We start from the raw sequence: 21,877 nt of genomic DNA on the forward strand, positions 1-21,877 counted from the left end.
GTTCAGTTGGCAGACTAGTCAGGTTTATTTATTAACTCCAATAAACCCCTTTAAAAGAACTAACTGCCGGACCTCGTTCTTGTGTATTATAGGAATATCTTGCAACCAGTCAATCAAATTAAAAAAGTTGAATTAGTTCTTAATATGGGACAACTCATAGAATACCATGGCTTGGTCAGCTCATATGCTTTCAGTGGCACTCAATTCTATCTCTTTAACTCAGATGTCACCCCTCTGTGTCTATCATCCACAGCCACTGGCTTGTTCTCCACCTGCCTAAAATGCAACATGGAGAAAGCTGAATTAATTTATCTTTCCGCCATATCACTCAAACCCCCGACCTATCAATCACAGTTAATGATAAAGGCTCCATAATTACCACAGTGTAACAAGTCTGATGCCTCTGGATAACCTTTGATTCCACCCTATCAGTCAAACTACAGATTCAAGCCCTTACCACCTCCTGTCTACTCTAACTCAGATATTCCATTTGGAACATCAGTATTTGTCAAATCCGCTCTTTCCTCAATTTCAAGTCAACAAAAGTACTAGTGCATGCCCTCACCATTTCCTGCCTACACTACTAGAACATCCTTCTCTATAGCCTCCCATCCAAAACACTTGTACCCCTGCAATCAACCTTGAAACTGCTGCCCAGCAAATCTTCCTTTCCTCTTGTTACTCCTTTGTGAATCCTCTCACAGGCTGTCCACTGGCCATCGAATTTGGTTTAAAATAGTAAAAGTGATATACAAGAAAGACCACAGCCATACATCTCTTCTGATTCCTCCTCACCTGTGATCTCCCGTCCTCATTGGACCTCCTTCTCTGATCTCCTTGTCTGCTCTTCACACAAGTATCTCCATGATTTCTTCTGTGCCTCCCTTATACTCTGATAGCTCTACTCTCAAAGACCCTCCTCCACCTTTGGAACCTTCTAAAGCAACTTGAAAACCCTCCTCTTATAAAAAGCCTACAACCTCTTGCCCCTAACCCTTCTACTAATACTACTACTACAGGAGTAGATGCTACCCTCACTTACAGTACTGTTCCGTCCCCTTTCCTTTGTAGATTGTAATCACTCATGAGCAGGTCTAATATCCATTTTTATCAGTCTCTCAATCATTTAGTACATGTTTGTTGTTCTTATTTTTTATGTTATGTATCTAAAGCTGTTCCGTCTGTACAGAACCCTGAAATTAATGGCGTTTTAAAATAAATAATACTATGGTTTGAAAGGCTACAATGATATTGCTTTCCAAATGAAGTCCATTACTAAGCCTACAGAACAGAACCAGCGTGAAATCCCAGAGGATGAAACAATGCAGCATGATGCGCTATTTTGTCTGAAAAATTAAAGGGGTTGTCTCATGAAATCAAGTGGGGTTATATACTTCTGTATGGCCATATTAATGCACTTTGTAATATACATCGTGCATTAATTATGAGCCATACAGAAGTTATTCACTTACCTGCTCCGTTGCTGGCGTCCTCGTCTCCATGGATCCGTCTAAAATCGCCGTCTTCTGGCGATTTTAGACGCGCTTGCCCTGTGCGGTCTTCTGTGCGGTGAATGGGGCCGCTCGTGCCGGAGAGCTGGTCCTCGTAGCTCCGCCCCGTCACGTGTGCCGATTCCAGCCAATCAGGAGGCTGGAATCGGCAATTGACCGCACGGAGCCCACGGTGCACCATGGGAGAAGACCCGCGGTGCATCGTGGGTGAAGATCCCGGCGGCCATTTTAGTAAGGTAAGGAAGAAGTCGCCGCAGCGCGGGGATTCGGGTAAGTACTAAACTTTTTTTTTTTAAACACATGCATTGGGTTTGTCTCGCGCCACACGGGGGGCCTATTGAATAAAAAAAAAAACAGTTTCGGCGTGAGACAACCCCTTTAATGTCGGACGCTAAACAGACTCCAATATAGTCAATGGGGTGTGTTTGTAGCCATCTGGGTCTAACATATGCTGGATACATCACTTCTGGTTCTCTGTTGTGCGGCACTGAAGACAGCACCGATTAACGGAAAAAAGAACCACCTAGCTTTATTAATTTTTTACATGTTCCTCTCATATATTGTTTTTAGATTGTGTCTAGAGTTGAGCGAACGTACTCTTCCGAGCTTGATGCTCGTTTGAGTATTAGCATACTCTATGGTGCTCGTTACTTGAGCAAGCATCACGCTGTGTTCGACACCGCCCCAGTTTTGGCCCCTCCCGACACTGACGTGTCAGATTTGACCCCGCAACGCTGCGCACGAGAGAGAGAAAAAAATAAAAAAAGTGCTGTCTGAAGCCTCTGTCACAGATTTTCGTTAAGATCCAGGACGATGTAGTACCATATGCAGTGGTATTTTACCCAGGCAAATTCTAGAGGGTATAACGGAATCTGAACAATCCCTACTATCATAGAATCATAGAATGGTAGAGTTGGAAGGGACCTCCAGGGTCATCGGGTCCAACCCCCTGCTCAATGCAGGATCATTAAATCATCCCAGACAGATATTTGTCCAGCCTTTGTTTGAAATGACCCCAATGACTATGGTCATTGGCTCTCTCCGGTGCCATACCAGCACTTCTGGTTTTACCATTGTTCGGCTCTTAGGTTAGAGCTGAACAACGGCATAACATAACAGCAGTGTGAACGAGCCCTTAATGTGTGAAAGCTGCTCAGTGTTGAGTTTATCCTTTTTCCTCTAATCAGTGCAATAACCTCATAAAGCATCACTTTACATCTACTCTGTATCTGCATTGTACACAATGTAACTAGACACAAGTGGCCAGCCTTCTTATAGACTTGCTCTTTTTTACTACTGAGCATTTACCTTTATGTGATACCAAAGGCCGATTAAGAAGAATACCAAATGCAAAACTCATTTAATAATTATTAGGTAAGGAAGGAGTAGTTTCCAGTAGACAGTGCCTGTATTCAAGCAAATGTGAAGATAATCACTTGTTTGGGATTGGTACATAATAGTATCTATTGATGTACACGATGGAAACACCCTACCTCAGTGGGGACCAGTGCTTGTTCCACCAATTATGTCAAGATGCTTAGCATCAGGAAGTCCTTGGTGCCAGCTTCAAGTGGGTATGGGAAAACAATTGCCGCAGTGTTCTAGGTAACCAGTATTTCCCCCTTTACTGGTTCTCCATAACAATGATGACTTGTGCTCTATCTGTGATGAACAGCAACCTGGCTTAAATCCCTTATATAATGCTGAATGCCCTCTGTTTCACAACCAAGCTCGGCAGTAGACACACCTTCGTAGCCTTTCCCTATAAGATAAGAGGCCGGCTAGAGCGTGCACACATTGGACAACAACAGACAAAGCCATGTATACATTCCACCAACAGGCGGGAACACAGTGTGGGAAACAAAGCAAACCGCATAGGACTCTACATCAAAATGTAATCGCCCTTCAGAACACTGTGAAATACAATCTACTAGCTTACATCGTGTGCTGCATTAATTAGACGTAAATGCAAAAAAAAAGCCAAATCTGAAAATAGGCACTTATTATGTTAAATGAATGGGAAATGGATAGAAAGCAGAAGGGGGAAACGTCTTTGTGGCATCTCGTAACTCTATAAATCAACTTGTGGGAGAAACTTTCTGCTGCGGTCTCAAAATAATAATTCTTCTAGGCAACAAACTTGAAAAATTTCACCTTTTCTTTGAAACCTTTGTGGCCTTACATAGTAGTTCACGTTTTAAAGCATGAGACCACATTGAGGGACGTGAGAGTTCTGTATCTCTCAAGTAAATCAATGCATCTTCTATGATAAGACATATTTATGTACAGCACTGTAAGGGCCGTATTTTATCCACATTCATACCCAAGCTGTCCATTCAAGTTACTACAATGGGAGTAATGCCACAGGAGAGATGGAACGTGCCCGCTGTGATGGACAGCCATTTGTATGTATGGCTAGCACAGATATATAGAACTGCAGCATACGTGATGGTTAGGAAATAAATAATTATATTATAGGGGTTTCTTATTATTACAAATTGCTTCACAAATACTTTGTACTTCCTGGTTGCTTCTGACCTGGACATGTGACTGTTGCAGCCAATCACTGGAAACAGCAGTGACCATCTACTGCCAGTGATTGGCTACAGCAGTCACATGTCGTGGTCAGAAGCAATGAGGAAGTACAAAGTGTTTGTGAAGCATTTTAAAGTTATGGGAAAACCCCTTTAATGTTTCTCTATAGTAAACAACTGATATTAGGCAATTTGTTAATTTAGCAATCTTGGCATTGAACAAATAACATAGTAACATAGTATGTAAGGCCGAAAGAAGACACCCAGTTCAGCCTATTACCCCCCAATGTTGATCCAGAGGAAGCCAAAAAACAGCAAAATGAGGTAAAAGCCAATTTTCCCCATTTAGGGGGAAAAATACTCCCCATCTCCAATCTGCCAATCAGAATAATCCCCTGATCACCGACCCGTCTGAAGTAATTAGTGATTTAACGTGTAGTATTGTATCGCTCAAGGAAGACGTCCAGGCCGCTCTTAAACTCTTTTATCAAGTTCACCATTACCAGGTCCTCAGGCAGAGAGTTCCATAGTCTCACTGCTCTTACAGTAAAGAACCCCCTTCTATGTTAATGTAGAACTATTCTTTCCTCTAGATATAGAGGGTGCACTCTTGTTACTGTCCTTTACTTTTTGTATCTCTAAATTTCTTCTGCTTTGTATACATATAAGCATAAAATACCAGCAATGGAGCCAATGGAACAGTGTTCCCCCTCACATGCTATGTTGATCTTTGACTGTACTTTAAACATGTTAGTAGTGTTTTTAGCCAATCGGTATTGTTGAGTGATTTTCATTTTTTGTTTCTGGCTAGCTTTACTCTCCATCCCAGATAAAATGTAATGCTCCAATGAACTTTAGGTTTCTATGCCAGGTGTGCCACTCTCTTCTGCTATATTCTTGATCTGGTCTGTTGTGATCATCATCATGTTCTCCCCTGCGACTCTCCTGTTCTGGGTCTCTGGACCAAGCATCTAACTTGCAGACGAGACTCTCCTGTTAGTGTCTCTCTCACACACACGTTGACTCTTGAGTTCTTAAAGGGCGAGTATTTGCTCCCCAGCCAATATTCAGTCCTCACATGCTTTTCTCAACCCTCATTGATCAATAAGGTCCTTTAAGTAGCAGTTAGCTGTAAAGTCTTCTGATCTGTATTCCTTGGCTTTGATCCAGCTTGTCTTCTGACCGCACTCGGACCTACTACCTGAACTCCCCCTGAGCTCAACTCTGCCTCTTGCTATGAACATACTCCACCTGCCCTAACCTCTGTTCGCTGTTGGTACCTCACATCAGTAACTTTAGTTCCCCTATATGTCAACTGTTGCTAAAAAAAATAATCTAGGGGAGGGACCTGTGGAATTCCTGAGGAAAAGTCCATACCTCCTTTCATGAATTCTAGAGTGAAGAACTCAACCCCCTAGAACATACTCACCGACAAAGCCCAATACGAAATGGATCTACAGCTTCTCCAAGTACCGTGTTTCCCCCAAAATAAGACCCTGTCTTATATTAATTTTTGCCCCAAAAGAAGCGCTAGGTCTTATTTGGGCGGGATGTCTTAGTATATACTTACTAGAGATGAGCGAATATACTCGTTTCGAGTAATTACTCGATCGAGCACCGCGATTTTCGAGTACTTCCGTACTCGGGTGAAAAGATTCGGGGGGCGGGGGAGGCATGGCGGAGCAGGGGGTAGCAGCGGGGAACAGGGGGGATTCCTCTCTCTCTCCCTCTCCCCCCCACTCCCCGCTGCAACCCCTCCACTCACCCACGGCACCCCCCAAATCTTTTCGCCTGAGTACGGAAGTACTCGAAAATCGCGGCGCTCGGGCGAAAAAGGGGCGTGGCCGAGTAGGTTCACTCATCTCTAATACTTACCCAGCAGGCTCGGTCCAGGTCCCTCCTGCTGTTCTCCGGAGCTCCGACGTGTTGAGATAGGGCATTGATTGGCCAATTCATAAATCCCGCCTCCACAACATGATGGCTGTGATTGGTTCTTCGACCGGTGCTCAGCCAATCAATGCAGTTCTCAATGAACCAATAACAGCCATCGAATTGGTTCATTGAGAGCTACATTGATTGGTTCTCGAGCACTGCTCAGCCAATCAGCCATTTCTTCCTGGAGGTGGGATTTATGACTCCCGTAACCAGGAATTGATCTTCTGTGAGTGAACAAGGACTGCAGGACGCACGGCGAAGCTCCAGACAGCAGCAGGAGGACCCAGACCAAGTTAGTATTCCTTTTATGTAATACAACTAGGGCTTATTTTCGGGATATGGCTTATATTTCAAGCCTCCCCAAAAATCTTGAAAAATCAGGATAGGGCTTATTTTCAGAGTAGGTGTTATTTTTTGGGAAACAGGGTAGATTTTGTGACTCAGAAGCTTCCCTGCACATATTGACATATTGCTTTCTCCCAAGAGAACAAAATCCTGTAAAAATCCTTGTTCATGATTTTTTTTTCTTTATCTTTTTTTTCTTTTTGTATGGAGGTAGTATTGCTGTGTATATACTGGAACTCAAACATAGTAAGGAGCATTTAAGAAAATAAAACCTGTTGTTAAAATATTGTGTATAAGGCTGTGTTCACATTTTTGTTAGAGACTCTATTCGGAGTCTCCGTAGCTAATCTGTATATATAAAATAGGATGTATGTATGTATGTATGTGCCACGGTAACTCACCAGCATCGGGAGCAATTTCAACCAAACTTGGTACATAGATAACTCATCCCATGGGGACAAATTTGGTGGGGGTAACAGAGCCCCACTACCCCTGTGGGCAGGGGGGAATGTGTGTGTTTGCTACCAACAGCACTGAGCCTTCATCTACCACACGGCCTCACACCAGCACGATTCGATTATGACATCACGCAGCTCTGAACCACTACTACCAGAGCGTGGCTACCATTTTAAATCACTCCTCGCCGGAACAATGTCAACCAAGCTTGATACATATATAACTCATCCCAATAGGATGTATGTATGTGCCACATAACTCATGAACGCCTGGAGCAATTTCAACCAAACTTGGTACATATATAACTTTTTTTTGTGTGTGTGTGGAGGTGGGGGGGGGGATAAGACAGCCCCATTACCCCTGGGGGGGGGGTGAAATGCCAAAATTGCACTTGAGCAGATGGTTTTTATTTCACAGTCTTAGATTACACAGACGTCTCAAATACTAATATATTACACAGACCTCAGCAGTATAGCAAGTGAAAGCTGAGCTGTGATTGGTTGCTATGGGCAACAAACATTACAGGGGAAGTCTGCAAGTTTTTGATTTTTAATTACGCCAGTATTACACAGACCTCTTGCTCCTCAGATAATAATATCTTACACAGACAACTTCCTCCTCCTCAAATACTAATATTACACAGACGACCTCCTCCTCATGCAGTAAGATATTACACAGGCGACCTCCTCCTCATATTCCAATATATTACGCAGACGACCTTTTCCTCATATACCAATATATTACACAGACGACCTCCTCCTCATATACCAATATATTACAGAGACGACCTCCTCCTCATGCAGTAAGATATTACACAGACTACCTCCTCCTTATATACCAATATATTACACAGACGACCTCCTCCTCATGCAGTAAGATATTACACAGACGACCTCCTCCTCATATACCAATATATTACACAGACGACCTCCTCCTCTTATACCAATATATTACACAGACGACCTCCCCTTCATGCAGTAAGATATTACACAGACGACCTCCTCCTCATATACCAATATATTGCACAGACGACCTCCTCCTCATATACCAATATATTACACAGACGACCTCCTCCTCATATGCCAATATATTACACAGACGACCTGCTCCTCATTTACTAATATATTACACAGATGACCTCCTCCTCATGCAGGAAGATATTACACAGACAACCTCCTCCTCATATACTAATATATTACAACGCCAACCCCCTCCTCATATACTAATATATTACACAGATGACCTCCTCCTCATGCAGTAAGATATTACACAGACGATCTCCTCCTCATATACCAATATATTACACAGACGACCTCCTCCTCATGCAGTAAGATATTACACAGACGATCTCCTCCTCATATACCAATATATTACACAGACGACCTCCTCCTCATATACCAATATATTGCACAGACGACCTCCTCCTCATATACCAATATATTACACAGACGACCTCCTCCTCATATACCAATATATTACACAGATGACCTGCTCCTCATAAACCAATATATTACACAGACGACCTCCTTCTCTTATATCAATATATTACACAGACGACCTCCTTCTTATGCAGTAAGATATTACACAGACGACCTCCTCCTCTTATACCAATATATTGCACAGACAACCTCCTCCTCATATACCAATATATTGCACAGACGACCTCCTCCTCATATACCAATATATTACACAGACGACCTCCTCGTCATATACCAATATATTGCACAGCCGACCTCCTCCTCATATACCAATATATTACACAGACGACCTGCTCCTCATTTACTAATATATTACACAGATGACCTCCTCCTCATGCAGGAAGATATTACACAGACGACGTCCTCCTCCTCATATACAAAGACGACCCCCTCCTCATATACTAATAGATTACACAGATGACCTCCTTCTCATGCAGTAAGATATTACACAGACGACCTCCTCCTACTCATATACTAATATATTACAAAGACGACCCCCTCCTCATATACTAATATATTACTCAGATGACCTCCTCCTCATGCAGTAAGATATTACACAGACGACCTCCTCCTCCTCCTCATATACTAATATATTACAAAGACGACCCCCTCCTCATATACTAATAGACTAGCTGATATACCCGGCCTCGCCCAAGTTAATTTGGTACTGGTGTTTATCTGGTGTTCACACGGAAAAGCTTATGAAGTCGTGGTTACTTTAGAGATACTGAGGAAAAACATATGTTCACCATTTTGCATAGTTCTTTGCGTTACCCAGGAAACACCACGTGGAGGTAACCATGCGACGTTTCCTTCATATAAAATGACATCAGGAAGTGAGAGAATTAGATTACGTACGTAAAATTTGGACACTAATTCTTTTGCGCTTATAATTGAATAATCGAGTTGGGATCCATTTACTTTTCATATTTATGACATAATCAATGCTTGTGCCAAATTTTATGTTTCTATGACATTGGGAAGTGAGAGATTTAGATTATGTACGTAAAATTTGGACGCTAATTCTTTTGCGCATAGAATTGAATAATCGAGTTGGGACCCATTAGCTTTTCCTATTTATGACATAATCAATGCTCGTGCCAAATTTTCCGTTTCTATGACACCGGAAAGTGAGAAAATTACATTCCGCACGTAAAATTTGGACGCTAATTCTTTTGTGCATAGAATTGAATAATCGAGTTGGGACCCATTAGCTTTTCCTATTTATGACATAATCAATGCTCGTGCCAAATTTCACATTTCTATGACACCGGAAAGTGAGAAAATTAGATTCTGTACGTAAAATTTGGACGCTAATTTTTTGCGCATAGAATTGAATAATGGAGTTGGGACCCATTAGCTATTACTATTTATGACATAATCAATGCTCGTGCCAAATTTCCTGTTTCTATGACACCGGAAAGTGAAAAAATTACATTCTGCACGTAAAATTTCAACGCCAATTCTTTTGCGCTAGAATTGAATAATGGAGTTGAGACCCATTAACTTTTCCTATTTATGACATAATCAATGCTCGTGCCAAATTTCCCGTTTCTATGACACCGGAAAGTGAGAAAATTACATCCCGCACGTAAAATTTGGACGCTAATTCTTTTGCGCATAGAGTTGAATAATCGAGTTGGGACCCATTCGCTTTTCCTATGTATGACATAATCAATGCTCGTGTCAAATTTCCCGTTTCTATGACACCGGAAAGTGAGAAAATTACATTCCGCACGTAAAATTTGGACGCTAATTCTTTTGCGCATAGAGTTGAATAATCGAGTTGGGACCCATTAGCTTTTCCTTTTTATGTCATAATCAATGCTCGTGCCAAATTTCCCGTTTCTATGACATTGGAAAGTGAGTGATTTAGATTATGTACGTTAAATTTTGACGCCAATTCTTTTGTGCTAGAATTGAATAATCGAGTTGGGACCCAATTTCTTTTCCTATTTTGGAGATAATCTATGCTTGCGCCAAATTTCATGTTTCTACGACATCGGGAAGTTGGAGAACTTTTGGCCAGTCAGTCAGTCAGTGAGTGAGTCAGTCAGTCAGTGAGGGCTTTCAGCTTTATATATATAGATTACACAGATGACCTCTTCCTTCTCATATACTAATATATTAAATCAGTACACACATATATATCGTATACACACACATATTTAAATTCTTTTGTGTCTAAAAATAAAATACACGGGCAACTCCGGGTAATCAGATAGTCTAACATAAAATACTAGTCGAAAAATTATGCATGCAGGACTTTTGCGTCCGGCAAAGTGCCAGATGGGCAAAAGGAAACCAAACAGACTCCATTATAGTCAATGGGGTTCGTTTAGCTCTCTTTGGTTCCATCATAAACTGCATTAATTCAGCCAGGGATTCCTCTTTCCTACTCCCATAATAGATCAGGATAGCGGAATCCCCGAACACAGACGTGAATATAGCCTAAAACAACTATTTAGAATTTTATTAAAAATTAGCAGTTTATCAAGGATCAAACATGTTCAGAATTTATTGATAAATCCATAGGTACAAGGGTTATCACTCATCACGTGGGGGTGATGCTCTTATCGCAACTAACGCCACCTTCCATGCTAGTGCTTACGTACATTGTTGTACATATGTGCATGCTGCAATCTCTACTGTTTTTGCAGATGGATTGTTCTTGCTTTTGATAAAGCCTCTGTGTGTATTATGTACATTAAAGCACCTTTATAGATGTGACAATTGTACATGAGTTATCTCTGTATCCCGGCCACAGAGCCGGCACTGCAGGCAAGTGGCATGGAGATAAGCAGTTCCAGGTGTCCCCTTGCTTTCCACTCTTGAGACCTGAATTTGAACATAACTTTATATTCTTTCTAAATTCTTAAACGATAGAATGCTTTTAGGCCTCCTTCACACAGGCGACAAAGTTGCATGATTTTGTAGCGTTGCTACAATGCTACAAATCGCATGTACAAGAAGCCCATGGTTTCCTATGGGTTCCTTCACACGAGATGTTTTGTAGCATGCTACAAAATGACACACAAACCTCGCAGGTCCGACGATATGCCCGCGACACGCAAGGTTTCATAGCACATATTTCCCTATGGAGCCTTCCTCTCTGTTGCATCGCATCGCACAAAAACGCGGTTTGCATGCTACTGTCAAAGCTATAAGCTAAGCCCTAACTGCCGGAACAAACACACATACCTCACCTTAGACGAGCTGTCAGCCCGGCCGCAGCTTCTCCACAGGTCTCTGGCACGGATCTTCTTCTTCTCCTTTGGCCAGGAATTTAAAAATCCCCGCCTCCTGGAAGCATTGGCTGTGATTGGCTGACACTTAGCCAATCACAGCAAGTGCTCTATGAATGGCAGTGATTGAACCAATCACAGCCATTTTTCGAGCACTGGCTGTGATTGGCTAAGTGTCAGCCAATCACAGCCAGCGCTTCCAGCAATCCCTGGCCAGAAGATGAAGAAGATAATCAGTGCGGGGACCTGGGGAGAAGCTACGGCGGCGCCCCAGATAGCACGGAAGAGGTGATGTATACTTTTTTTTTTCTCTTTTAGTTACAGCTTATTTTTGGGGTCGGGCTTATATTTCAAGCCCCTCCCGAAAATCCTTGCACGTGATGCTACAAAGTCGCGCGATTTTGTAGCGCTACAATATTGCGGTATTGCTGCGAGAAAATCGCAGCAATATCGCACGGTGCAGCGATGCAATTTTGCTGCGATTTTCTCGCAGCAATGCGGTGTCGCCCGTGTGAAGGAGGCCTTAAGGTGCCTTGTGATATGCATAAGCTTTAGTTCAAAAACAATTGCATTATCCATTAACCCATTAATGACTGCTCATACGTCTTTTGACATTGGCTGTTAAGGGGCTTTATTCTGATGTGCCATCTTTTAACGACAGCTGCATCAGAAGCCTGGCATCAGTCTCCCGTGTCAGGGAGAGCGGGTGCTCAGCGCATTTACATGACACGGTCAGTACAACCACAGCAAGTAAAATGCTGACAGAGGGAGGGGGCTTCCTCTCTCACCCATCGGACCCACACAATGTGATGACCGTGTTCCAATACTATGACACCTGGAGGCTTGAATATGGCCTCCTGGTCTGCCTGCTACGGTAGCCTATGAGCTTCATAGGCCGTGTAATACACTGCTATACTGAAGTATTGTAGTTTATTAGAAGAAGGATAAAATATAGTTCTCTAGCAGGACAAAAACAAAAACTTAAAAACGTATTAAAAATATAGTAAAAAAAAAAAAAATAAATAAAAAAAAACCTTTACTATATGAAAAGAAATCGCATGTATGCTATTGCTTTGTCTGTAATGACCCAGATAAAACGTTTGTACGTTATTTAACCGCACGTCATGAAAAGAAATGGCGAAAATTTTGTATATTTTGGCTTACAAAAAAGGGAATAAAATAGAAAGTGATCAAAACAGCATATGGCTCAACAAATGGCACCATTATAAAGTACAAGACATCCCGCAAGAAAATAAAATCCTTACACAGCACCGTTGATAAAAAAAAAAGAAACATGTCTGAATGCAGCAATAAAAAATACATTTTTTTTTTTAAAAGTGTGAAAGAGTTGCAACCCCCCCCCCCCCCCCCAAAAAAAAACTATATAAATTTGGTATTAACCCTTTCCAATCCAATTGCTATCCTGGTTTTCCTAGGGGGCTTACTCTTTTTCTGCTACTATTTATATAGAGTCTATTATATATTTAGTGTCTGCTATCTCTATAAGACCTATTACTAATTGGTTATCGGGCCATAATATTAGGCTTTATTTGCTCTATTTAGGGACAGTAATTGACCCTTTAGTTGACATCAGCTCCCCAGTAAGATACCGCAGGCTTGGCTCTCTAGCAAAATCTTTACTGAAAACATGTCAGAATTGTAGATTTTGTTGATCTCGCCTCTAAAGTTGGATAAATAAAAACTAGAGTTCATCCTGCAAGAATCAAGCCCCATAGAACTCCGTGGATGGAAAAATAAAATTGCTATGGCTCTTGGAAAGCGGCGACAGAAGATCAAATCTTTTTTTCAAAAATGACTGTAGTTTTTTGTGTAACAAGAGAATAATGCTAAAACATTACTTATTTTGCACACTGAACGTCGTAAAAATTAAATCCGAAATAAATGGGAAAAATTATTTTTTTTTACCCGATCCCCCTAAAAAAAATTTATAAAAGTTATACACTACATTATATGTACCCAGAAATTGATGTCATTAAAAACTACAACTTGTCCCACAATAAACAAGCCCTCATACGGCTAGGTCGAGAGAATAAAGTAAAAAGTTATGGCTCCTGGAATGCGATGATGAAAAAAAGTGAAAAATGTAGTTGGTCCTTAAGGCGCAAACTGGCTTGGTCACTAAAGGGTTAACATAATAAGATAATAACTTTCCCTTCGTTAGGCTACAGTATTATTATTTGTTGTCCAAGGGTTTACTCATCCAGACGTTCACAGATTTAGTGGGAACAATCCCTGGAAGCAGCAGCCCAATGTTGTAGACGGCTGGATAGATTGTTTTCGGCTATTTTTATTCTCCATAAATGCTTTACATTCACTGATTTTTAATAATAAATGTAATGTTTCAGTATATTATAGCCAAAAGAGACGGACTGTGTCCATATCACATTTCCAGATTCCCAGGCTCCATGTTCATTACATGTGTAGGAATATTCCCAGGGTAAGGTGCTGATGACATCATCGTAGATTTCTTTTGGCTGCTGACCTCTCCCATGCCATGTTTATAAGGAGACATGGAGATTTTATAAAAAGGCTCTCCAAGTCCCTCTGTATCTTTCCTTTTAGCATCCATTTCTCGTCTAATATCCAAGGTAGAGAGCGTACGATGCCACATTTGGCTAGAAGAACACAAGTTTCTGCTTTGTGAGGACACTAATATCACAGTATCTTCCATGTGCCGTGGCGTTTGTATACAACAGATGTCCACAAGTGCCGTCTATTAGGAAGCAGATCCTGTGATTTATTAGTCTGCAGAAGCCTGCATGGTATCCTGGCTGCAAGATAAGATATTAATCTTCAGGAAATCATCTCGTCTGTCTTGTCATGCAAAAAATTAGCATTTTCTGAAAGAAGACCCGTCAGCAACTCCTAAGCCACATGTCATTGGTTTTGTATGTGGACGGTTAGTGTTGAACCATACTGAGCAAGTGAGTACTTTCACTTTTAAAGCGACCATAAGGCAAATAGAGATGGCCAAACCGCTTTTCTGACTACCTGATGCACATTGTGCATTAGTATGCATCAGTAATCCGAAGGCCCATTTACACGCAACGATTATCGCTCAACATTCGTTCAAATGATGGCATATGAGCAATAATCGTTCTGTGTAAACGCTGCTATCGTTTACTCTTTGGCTGGACAATGATTTTAAGGTGAGCTTAAGATCCATCATTCAGCCAGAGAGAGATAATAGGGACCGCATGCTGTGTTCCCCACGGGACAGCCCATGCAAAACAAAGGAGCTGTGTGCAGACAACATGTAGTCTCAGACTACATGCTGTGCTCTCCAAACAGCTCCTGGAGGCCCATTTACAAACAAATGAAGCTGATAAAGTGTTAATGGACATTAGTGTCCATTAATACTTTATGCAAAACGATCGCTAAAGCTGTCAATCTTTCAATCGTTTGAAAGATTGTCTTTGCGTGTTAATTGGACTATAAGATAGTGTTTCTCAACTTTTTTAAAAAAAATTTTCTCAGTATTGCACAGGTGATGTAATTATGGTCGGTGCCTCAAACATTGCCACAGCTGTTCTTACTATAGGATATCCTGAAAACATGACCTGTTGAGGGTCCCTGAGGACTGGAGTTGGGAAACACTGGTCTAAGACACTACATGCACTTGCGTATCTATAGGGGATGCAGTTGCACCCAGACCCAGGGGCCTCAGGGGGCCCATAAGGCCTCTCTTCTCCATATAGGGAGCCCAGGACTATGAATAAAGCATTATAGTTGGGGGTCCTGTTACAGGTTTTACATTGGGGCCCAGAAACTTCAAGTTACGCCTCTGCGTTAAGGGGTTAAGAGAAGTTAGGGGGCCCCAAGATAAACTTTTGCACCCAGACCCATGGCCCTTTAGCTACACCCCTGACTACATGCTGCTCTAAATGTCCGGTACTACTCACGTGGCAGCATTGGCCAAAAGCAGGTGTGGCATCTTAGACTAATGAGGCATAATAATGTACAGTGTGCATCACGTAGTCAGAGACGCGGTGGGGTCATCTTTATGTGTCCAGGGCTGGATGGTCGCTTTACGGCATGCAAGAAAAGCAAGTTAGATGTTGGCCGGGGTTTTCCTTCTACTGATGGTCTTCTTTGGTATTTTACCTCCTTTCCACTCATATAATTCGAGATTGTGTCTGAAGCGCTTGAATATTCTGCAAGGACTATTTATTGACAGTGTCCCTATGCTGTAGTTTAGTTGGAATCACTTGGAATGTAGCTGGTATCCAGGCTTTCTAGACTCCGGAGTAGAAATAGCGCATAATGCTTAGCTTGTGGGCATTAAGTTGGACCCCCGACAACCGCGTACTTGTTTATAGCTGTTAGTATACTTTTGTTATGCTGTAACCTATAAGAATGTGCATCGTTATGTTTACTAATAAAATTGTAGTAATTATTAGTTATAGGTTGTTTTGTGATTTCACAGATGAGAACCTGGGAATTGCTTTCTTTGCGGCCTCGTAACCTCTTTGGGGTCACATAATGGCTCACCTATGAGGTTGCAGCTCTATTTTCCTATCTAAGTCTATGGGGAATCAGCTGTACAGAAGACACTCACAGCCTAGGAGCGATTCCTTCACATAATTATTACTTGGCCACAAGCCACTCGCAGGCCGCCGTAAATAGCAGCAATTTACCGTCTTACAGATAGGTCTGGAAACTCAAGGCCAGTCTGCTAAACAGTCTCTTCTGCAGGTACCACTTGCTGTTTTTAGCAATTTTCCAATATTTGTTTAGAAAAACAGAGAACTAAATTTATCATTGAAGGGATTTCCGGGAGTTAAAGGGTCGATATTACCAAGATGTCTTTTGTATTAATTAACCCATTCCAATCCACTGTCTCACCTCTAAAGACATTATGATTTAAGACTGTACAGCTCCGATGTTGGAAGACGTCCGTCGGGGTTCTCTTACTGTATATTGCCAGCCTCTCTGCTGTCGGAGCCTATCCAACGTGTAACCTCATGCAGTACTGGCTTTAGCCAGCATATAGCGCTGGTGTATAATGGCAAAAAAAGAGTAAGCCCCCTAGGAAAACCCGGATACAAATTGGATTGTAAAGGGTTAAAGCAGATGGGGGAACATTTTCCATTTTTCTAATCTGTTTTTATTTTCTGATTGTAGTTTTTTTTTATTCTGTTGTCCGTACAGGGCTATGGGGGCGACCATCTTTTCTGAACTACATTTAACAGCATTAAAAGAATTTAGAGATGCTTTACAGCAGCTTCATGGGCCATTCACAAAATGGACAGGAAGGGGCCATTGACTTGTATGGGAGGCTATTCTAGAACTGCTCTGTGACCTGTACGGGGAGTAGATGGTCACAGCTGATCACCTCTCGTGAATGGGGGATCCTGTGTTATCTGCATACAGACGTTACCGCTCAGTGTAATCCTGCCTGTGATATTAGTGAGATGACAGTTGCAAAGCTTTCTTTTCAGATCAGAAAGTGTCAGACTAGTATTAGGCCTTGTGGTCAGTGTGAAAAATGCCGGATTGTTGGTTTTTTTTAAAATACAGATTGTGACCGAAAGTTAAAAAAAATAATCAATAAAAATTCTTAAAATATACGTTTAACACAAAAATGTGATTTATATAATAGGTCGTTTTATGATGATGCATTCCCTTCAAAGAAGCAAAAAATAAAATCGAATACTCACCTATCCTGGCCCTTCATTGTGCAAGTCACCACTCAGCCACTCGCAGGCTTTAGCAGTGATTCTTCCATGAGTAGTTGAGTGATCGCCAGCACATTACCCACCGGATCTCCCGGGTTTTGCGCGACGGGCATCGGGGCTGCAGTGCTGGACGGGGAGTGGCCAGGATAGATTATTCAATTTTATTTACTTTTAAGCCAGCTAAACCTTTTTTTTTGCACTGGAAAACCCCTTTAACAATAGTATTTGAAATACTCCACTCCTTGGTATGAATAGGTAAGGCCACATGGGCACCAAGTAGGCCGTTCTATTAGAGGACTCCTTCTAATTTAAAGGGGTTGTCCCGCGCCGAAACGGGTTTTTTTTTTTTTAAACCCCCCCCCCCCCCGTTCGGCGCGAGACAACCCCGATGCAGGGGTTAAAAAAACCACCCGCACAGCGCTTACCTGAATCCCGGCGGTCCGGCGTCTTCATACTCACCTGCTGAAGATGGCCGCCGGGATCCTCTGTCTCCATGGACCGCAGGGCTTCTGTGCGGTCCATTGCCGATTCCAGCCTCCTGATTGGCTGGAATCGGCACGTGACGGGGCGGAGCTACATGGAGCTACACGGAGCCCCATTCAGAAAAGAAGAAGACCCGGACTGCTCAAGCGCGGCTAATTTGGCCATCGGAGGGCGAAAATTAGTCGGCACCATGGAGACGAGGACGCCAGCAACGGAGCAGGTAAGTATAAAACTTTTTATAACTTCTGTATGGCTCATAATTAATGCACAATGTACATTACAAAGTGCATTATTATGGCCATGCAGAAGTGTATAGACCCACTTGCTGCCTCGGGACAACCCCTTTAAGTGATGGTTGCGTGGAGGGTTACTGCTTACAGTTTTCATATAAAGGGTTAATATTGTTTTAATCTTTTTGCTCCGTGAGCTAGTGAGGCTTTAAATGGTTCCACTTTAGTTTGCAAGCCTTATTAGTGTAAGTGTTGGGTGATCAACAGTCTAAATGGTCGGTCCTGTCACTTTCATTCTGTGCATGAACAGATTCTAAATAGGAAGGATTAAAGTAATGGCGCTTGTATATCTGTACATTTAAGTCATGCCAGACAAGACAGAGTAGTGCTCTGCCATTTATTCACAGTGTATAGAAATCGGCGTAGACGTTAAGTGAGAACAAATGAAAACGCCGACTGCAGGAGGACTGTTTGTATATGCACATTCCATTATTTTGACACAGCGATAAGCGACTGGAACATGAAGGTTCTGATATACAGTACATATGGCGTCAGCCTCTGGCATCGCCGCTGCCTCTGACGGAAGCCAACTCCTGCTGCTCGCTGGGAGAGTCGTGTGACCCTACCCCTACCAGCTCTCCGTGCTGCATAGATAGACATATCAGATCACTTGGAAACACAAAGCGGCCTGATACAGTTTTAAATCAAGTCCTGGACGGTATATTTAGGAAGAACGGTGTTTTATATTCACTATTAAACTGTGCTTATCTTCAATTATGACTGCGCTATGAGCCGGTCCTGCCAGAGAGACAGAATGTCAATCCTGTCTGACTGATACTTTATGCAAATATTATTCTTTGCTTTTCAGGATTGTATATATTTTTTTTATAGAAATGAGAGTATTCATGATGCCAACGGCTGATCTAAGCAGCAGGTATGCCATCTGAGAAATGGATCTTGTTTTAGTACCATTAGCACCTCATGTGAGATCCCCAACCACCTCTAGCCAAGACGGCTACAGCACCTTCCCCCTGTCCGGTTTTTACTTTATTCGTATATAGGACACAGCGCCAGATAGATTTCCAATCCACCAAGGTAAGGACTGCTGCCTGAATTCATGTGTACCCCTCAAATGGATTGCGCTTAGGAAGCCTCAGGCCTATTTCACACGGGCAACAGCGATATTGCCACAAGAAAATCGTAGCGATATTGCAACTGTGTTGCCGCAATTTTTGTGCGATATTGCTGCGTTTTCTTGACGTGGTCTCGGTCCTCCTGCACATCTACGGTGCTTCGGCACGTGCTTGCAGTCCTCTCTTGCCGACACAAGCTTGCTCCCTGGTTACTGGGGTTCATAAATCCCGCCTCCAGGAAGTGAGGGCTCCTATTGGTTCTTGAGCTCCGCAGCTCAGCCAAGCAGTGCGGTGCGCAATGAACCAATCACAGCCCTCTCATTGGCCATCAAGCGCTACACTCTATTTGTTGTGTGGAGAGTCCTCGGACTGCACTGGGGGGTCGGGGAGGCTATTAAAGAGGCCTTCTGCTTTGATTGATTCCTTCCACATGCCATATTATACCATGCTGAAGAATAGAGAAGTTGTGGGAGTGGTACCTTGATTGATCGCTACTCTTGGTAAAGACTTTTTACACCGAATGATTATCATTCAAAAAAACTGTTTAAACAAGCGAAAATGAACGATAATCGTTTAGTGTAAATGCAGCCAATGGTCGAATGGTGAGCAATAAATAGTTTCTTATTTGTTCATTTTATGCAGCATAAAAATCATTGTTGACTCATTCACTAATCTTTTAGTTTAAATACCGATCATTCAGTCATTCTCATTCACTTATACAGCGATTGTGAATTTTCTGTTGTCCAGATCTGTCAATAAGAAAAACTGAAATGCTGGATCATTGACATGACGGGTACAAAAGTCAGCCAATGAACTTTTCTAACTATAATGGCATCTTATGGTTTTCCATTATGGCCCCCGGACTGTACTGGACAAACGAGCGTAGTATGTTGCTCTATTTTGTCTGACAATTTGTGCCAGATGTGTTCCGGTATCATTACTTAAACCCAGGTCCTCCTGTTCCCAGATCGGCATCTCTTCCTGCTGAGCCATCCAGGCCTTTGGACAAGTTCCCCTGTATACTTTAGCCTGGTTCACGGATGCTTATACTCAGCCTCTGTTCTGGCTTCGCCCTGTCCGTGATTAGGCTTGCTATATAAACCTGGCCCTGATCCCTCCTTCGCTATGTGATTATTGTGCTCCATGCCTTGATCAAACTCAGCTTCTGCCTGTTCCTCTGCGATCCTACTAAGACCTCACCTTGCTGACCCCTGGCTTCCCATTGGACTACGCTACCCGCATCATCCATCTGTACTGCAAACTGAGACCTCCCATGGCTGACTCCTGGCTCTTCCCTGACTACTCTCCAGACCTGTGGCTATTACACCTGAGGCTCTAACCCAGTGCTTGAAACCACTACAGCCAGAGGCTCTGAACAGAGCCTCTAAGACAGATATGAACAGGTCTTTAGATATAGCTAGCAGCAGTATCCAGCATGCATCCATTTAAAAGGTCTCCTTTGAAAGCAATTTATACCAATTGTGCCCAGTACTAAGCTGAAACTCTAAGCCAGTGGTTCCCCCAAGCGGGGTGCCGCGGCTCTCTGGCTGGAAATCACGTTGGTACTGTTGTACTTTGATGCAGTGGCGTAGCAAGGTGGGTGCTGGAGAGCCACTGCGCCCTAGCGCCGGTTAATCCTTCCCCGGCAGTCCTGTCATGAGGGGGGACACAGACCTGCAGAGACGAAAGCTTCCAGAACCTGTGTGATGTCACCGTCATGTGATACCTTGTGTGGAAGGAGTCAGGGATCACATGACCGCGGGGGAGCTCAGTAAATGTAGGACTCTGCTGTGTTCTGAGTGTGTTAGAGCTGTGGTGGTCAGGATGGATGGATGGAGTGGCTGAGTGGAGCTGTGGGGATCAGGATGGATGGATGGATTGAGTGAGTGAGTGAAGCTGTGGGGATCAGGATGGATGTAGCAGAGCTGTGTGTGTGATGTCTGGGGGTTATAATGGATGTAGCGGAGTTGTGTGTGTGTGATGTCTGGGGATCATGATGGATGTACTGGAGCTGTGTGTATAATGTGTGGGGATCAGGAAGGATGTAGCGGAATTTTGTGTGCAATGTGTGGGGGTCAGGATGGATGTCCGGCCACACAGTGACAGTGTCAGGACCTGAGGAGGAGAGCAGAGGAGCAGTAAATGCGGTACAGCGAGGTGTGTACCATGTACTGCATGTAATCTTGTATGTTTAGGTGGTATACGTTATACCAGCTGTACATATAATTATGTACAGAATATATCTACCTTACATCAGCATCACTATATACAGGGGATGTATACCTCCTATATATAGTGATATGGAGCATGCTGGTATAACCTGGGTATCTCCTGTATATAATTATATATGTACTACTGATATAAGCTAGACATCTCCTGTATATAGTGATGCCCAGAAATCAAATAATATGTCATAATAAGCCACACCCTAGCCATGCCCCTGACCACACCATAGCCGCACCCCTAACCACCCACCCTTTTGGTAGGGGTGCCGCGCCGTAAATTTTTTTCCCCAGAGGTGCCCCAAGGCTGAAAAGGCTGGAAAACACTGCTCTAAGCTATGATAAGTTCGGAGTTGTCCAAACCCCTGTATTTGCTACGGCGTGTCCTTCCTTAGGATCCGTTTAGACCTGTTGATTTCTCGTTTGAACGAGACAACAATATCCAAGTTCTCTCATGCAATCCGTTTCTACAGGCAGATACATTGTTGGCTCACTCAACCGAGAAATCGTTCAGTCGCTGTATAAGTGAGAACGACTGAAGGTTCAGTATTTAAATCGAACGATTAGTGAACGACCTAACGATGTTATTTATGTCCACTTAAAATG

At 42.7% G+C, this 21,877-nt stretch overlaps 1 protein-coding gene across 3 annotated transcripts in view; it reads left to right on the forward strand.

Annotated features, from left to right (window-relative positions):
• Positions 1 to 21,877, forward strand: part of GMDS (GDP-mannose 4,6-dehydratase) — a 621,910-nt gene that overhangs the window by 235,733 nt on the left and 364,300 nt on the right. The gene's annotated exons all lie outside the window — the stretch shown is intronic.

Source organism: Eleutherodactylus coqui, chromosome 9 (assembly GCF_035609145.1).
Source record: "Eleutherodactylus coqui strain aEleCoq1 chromosome 9, aEleCoq1.hap1, whole genome shotgun sequence".
Classification (NCBI taxonomy): Eukaryota; Metazoa; Chordata; class Amphibia; order Anura; family Eleutherodactylidae; genus Eleutherodactylus; species Eleutherodactylus coqui.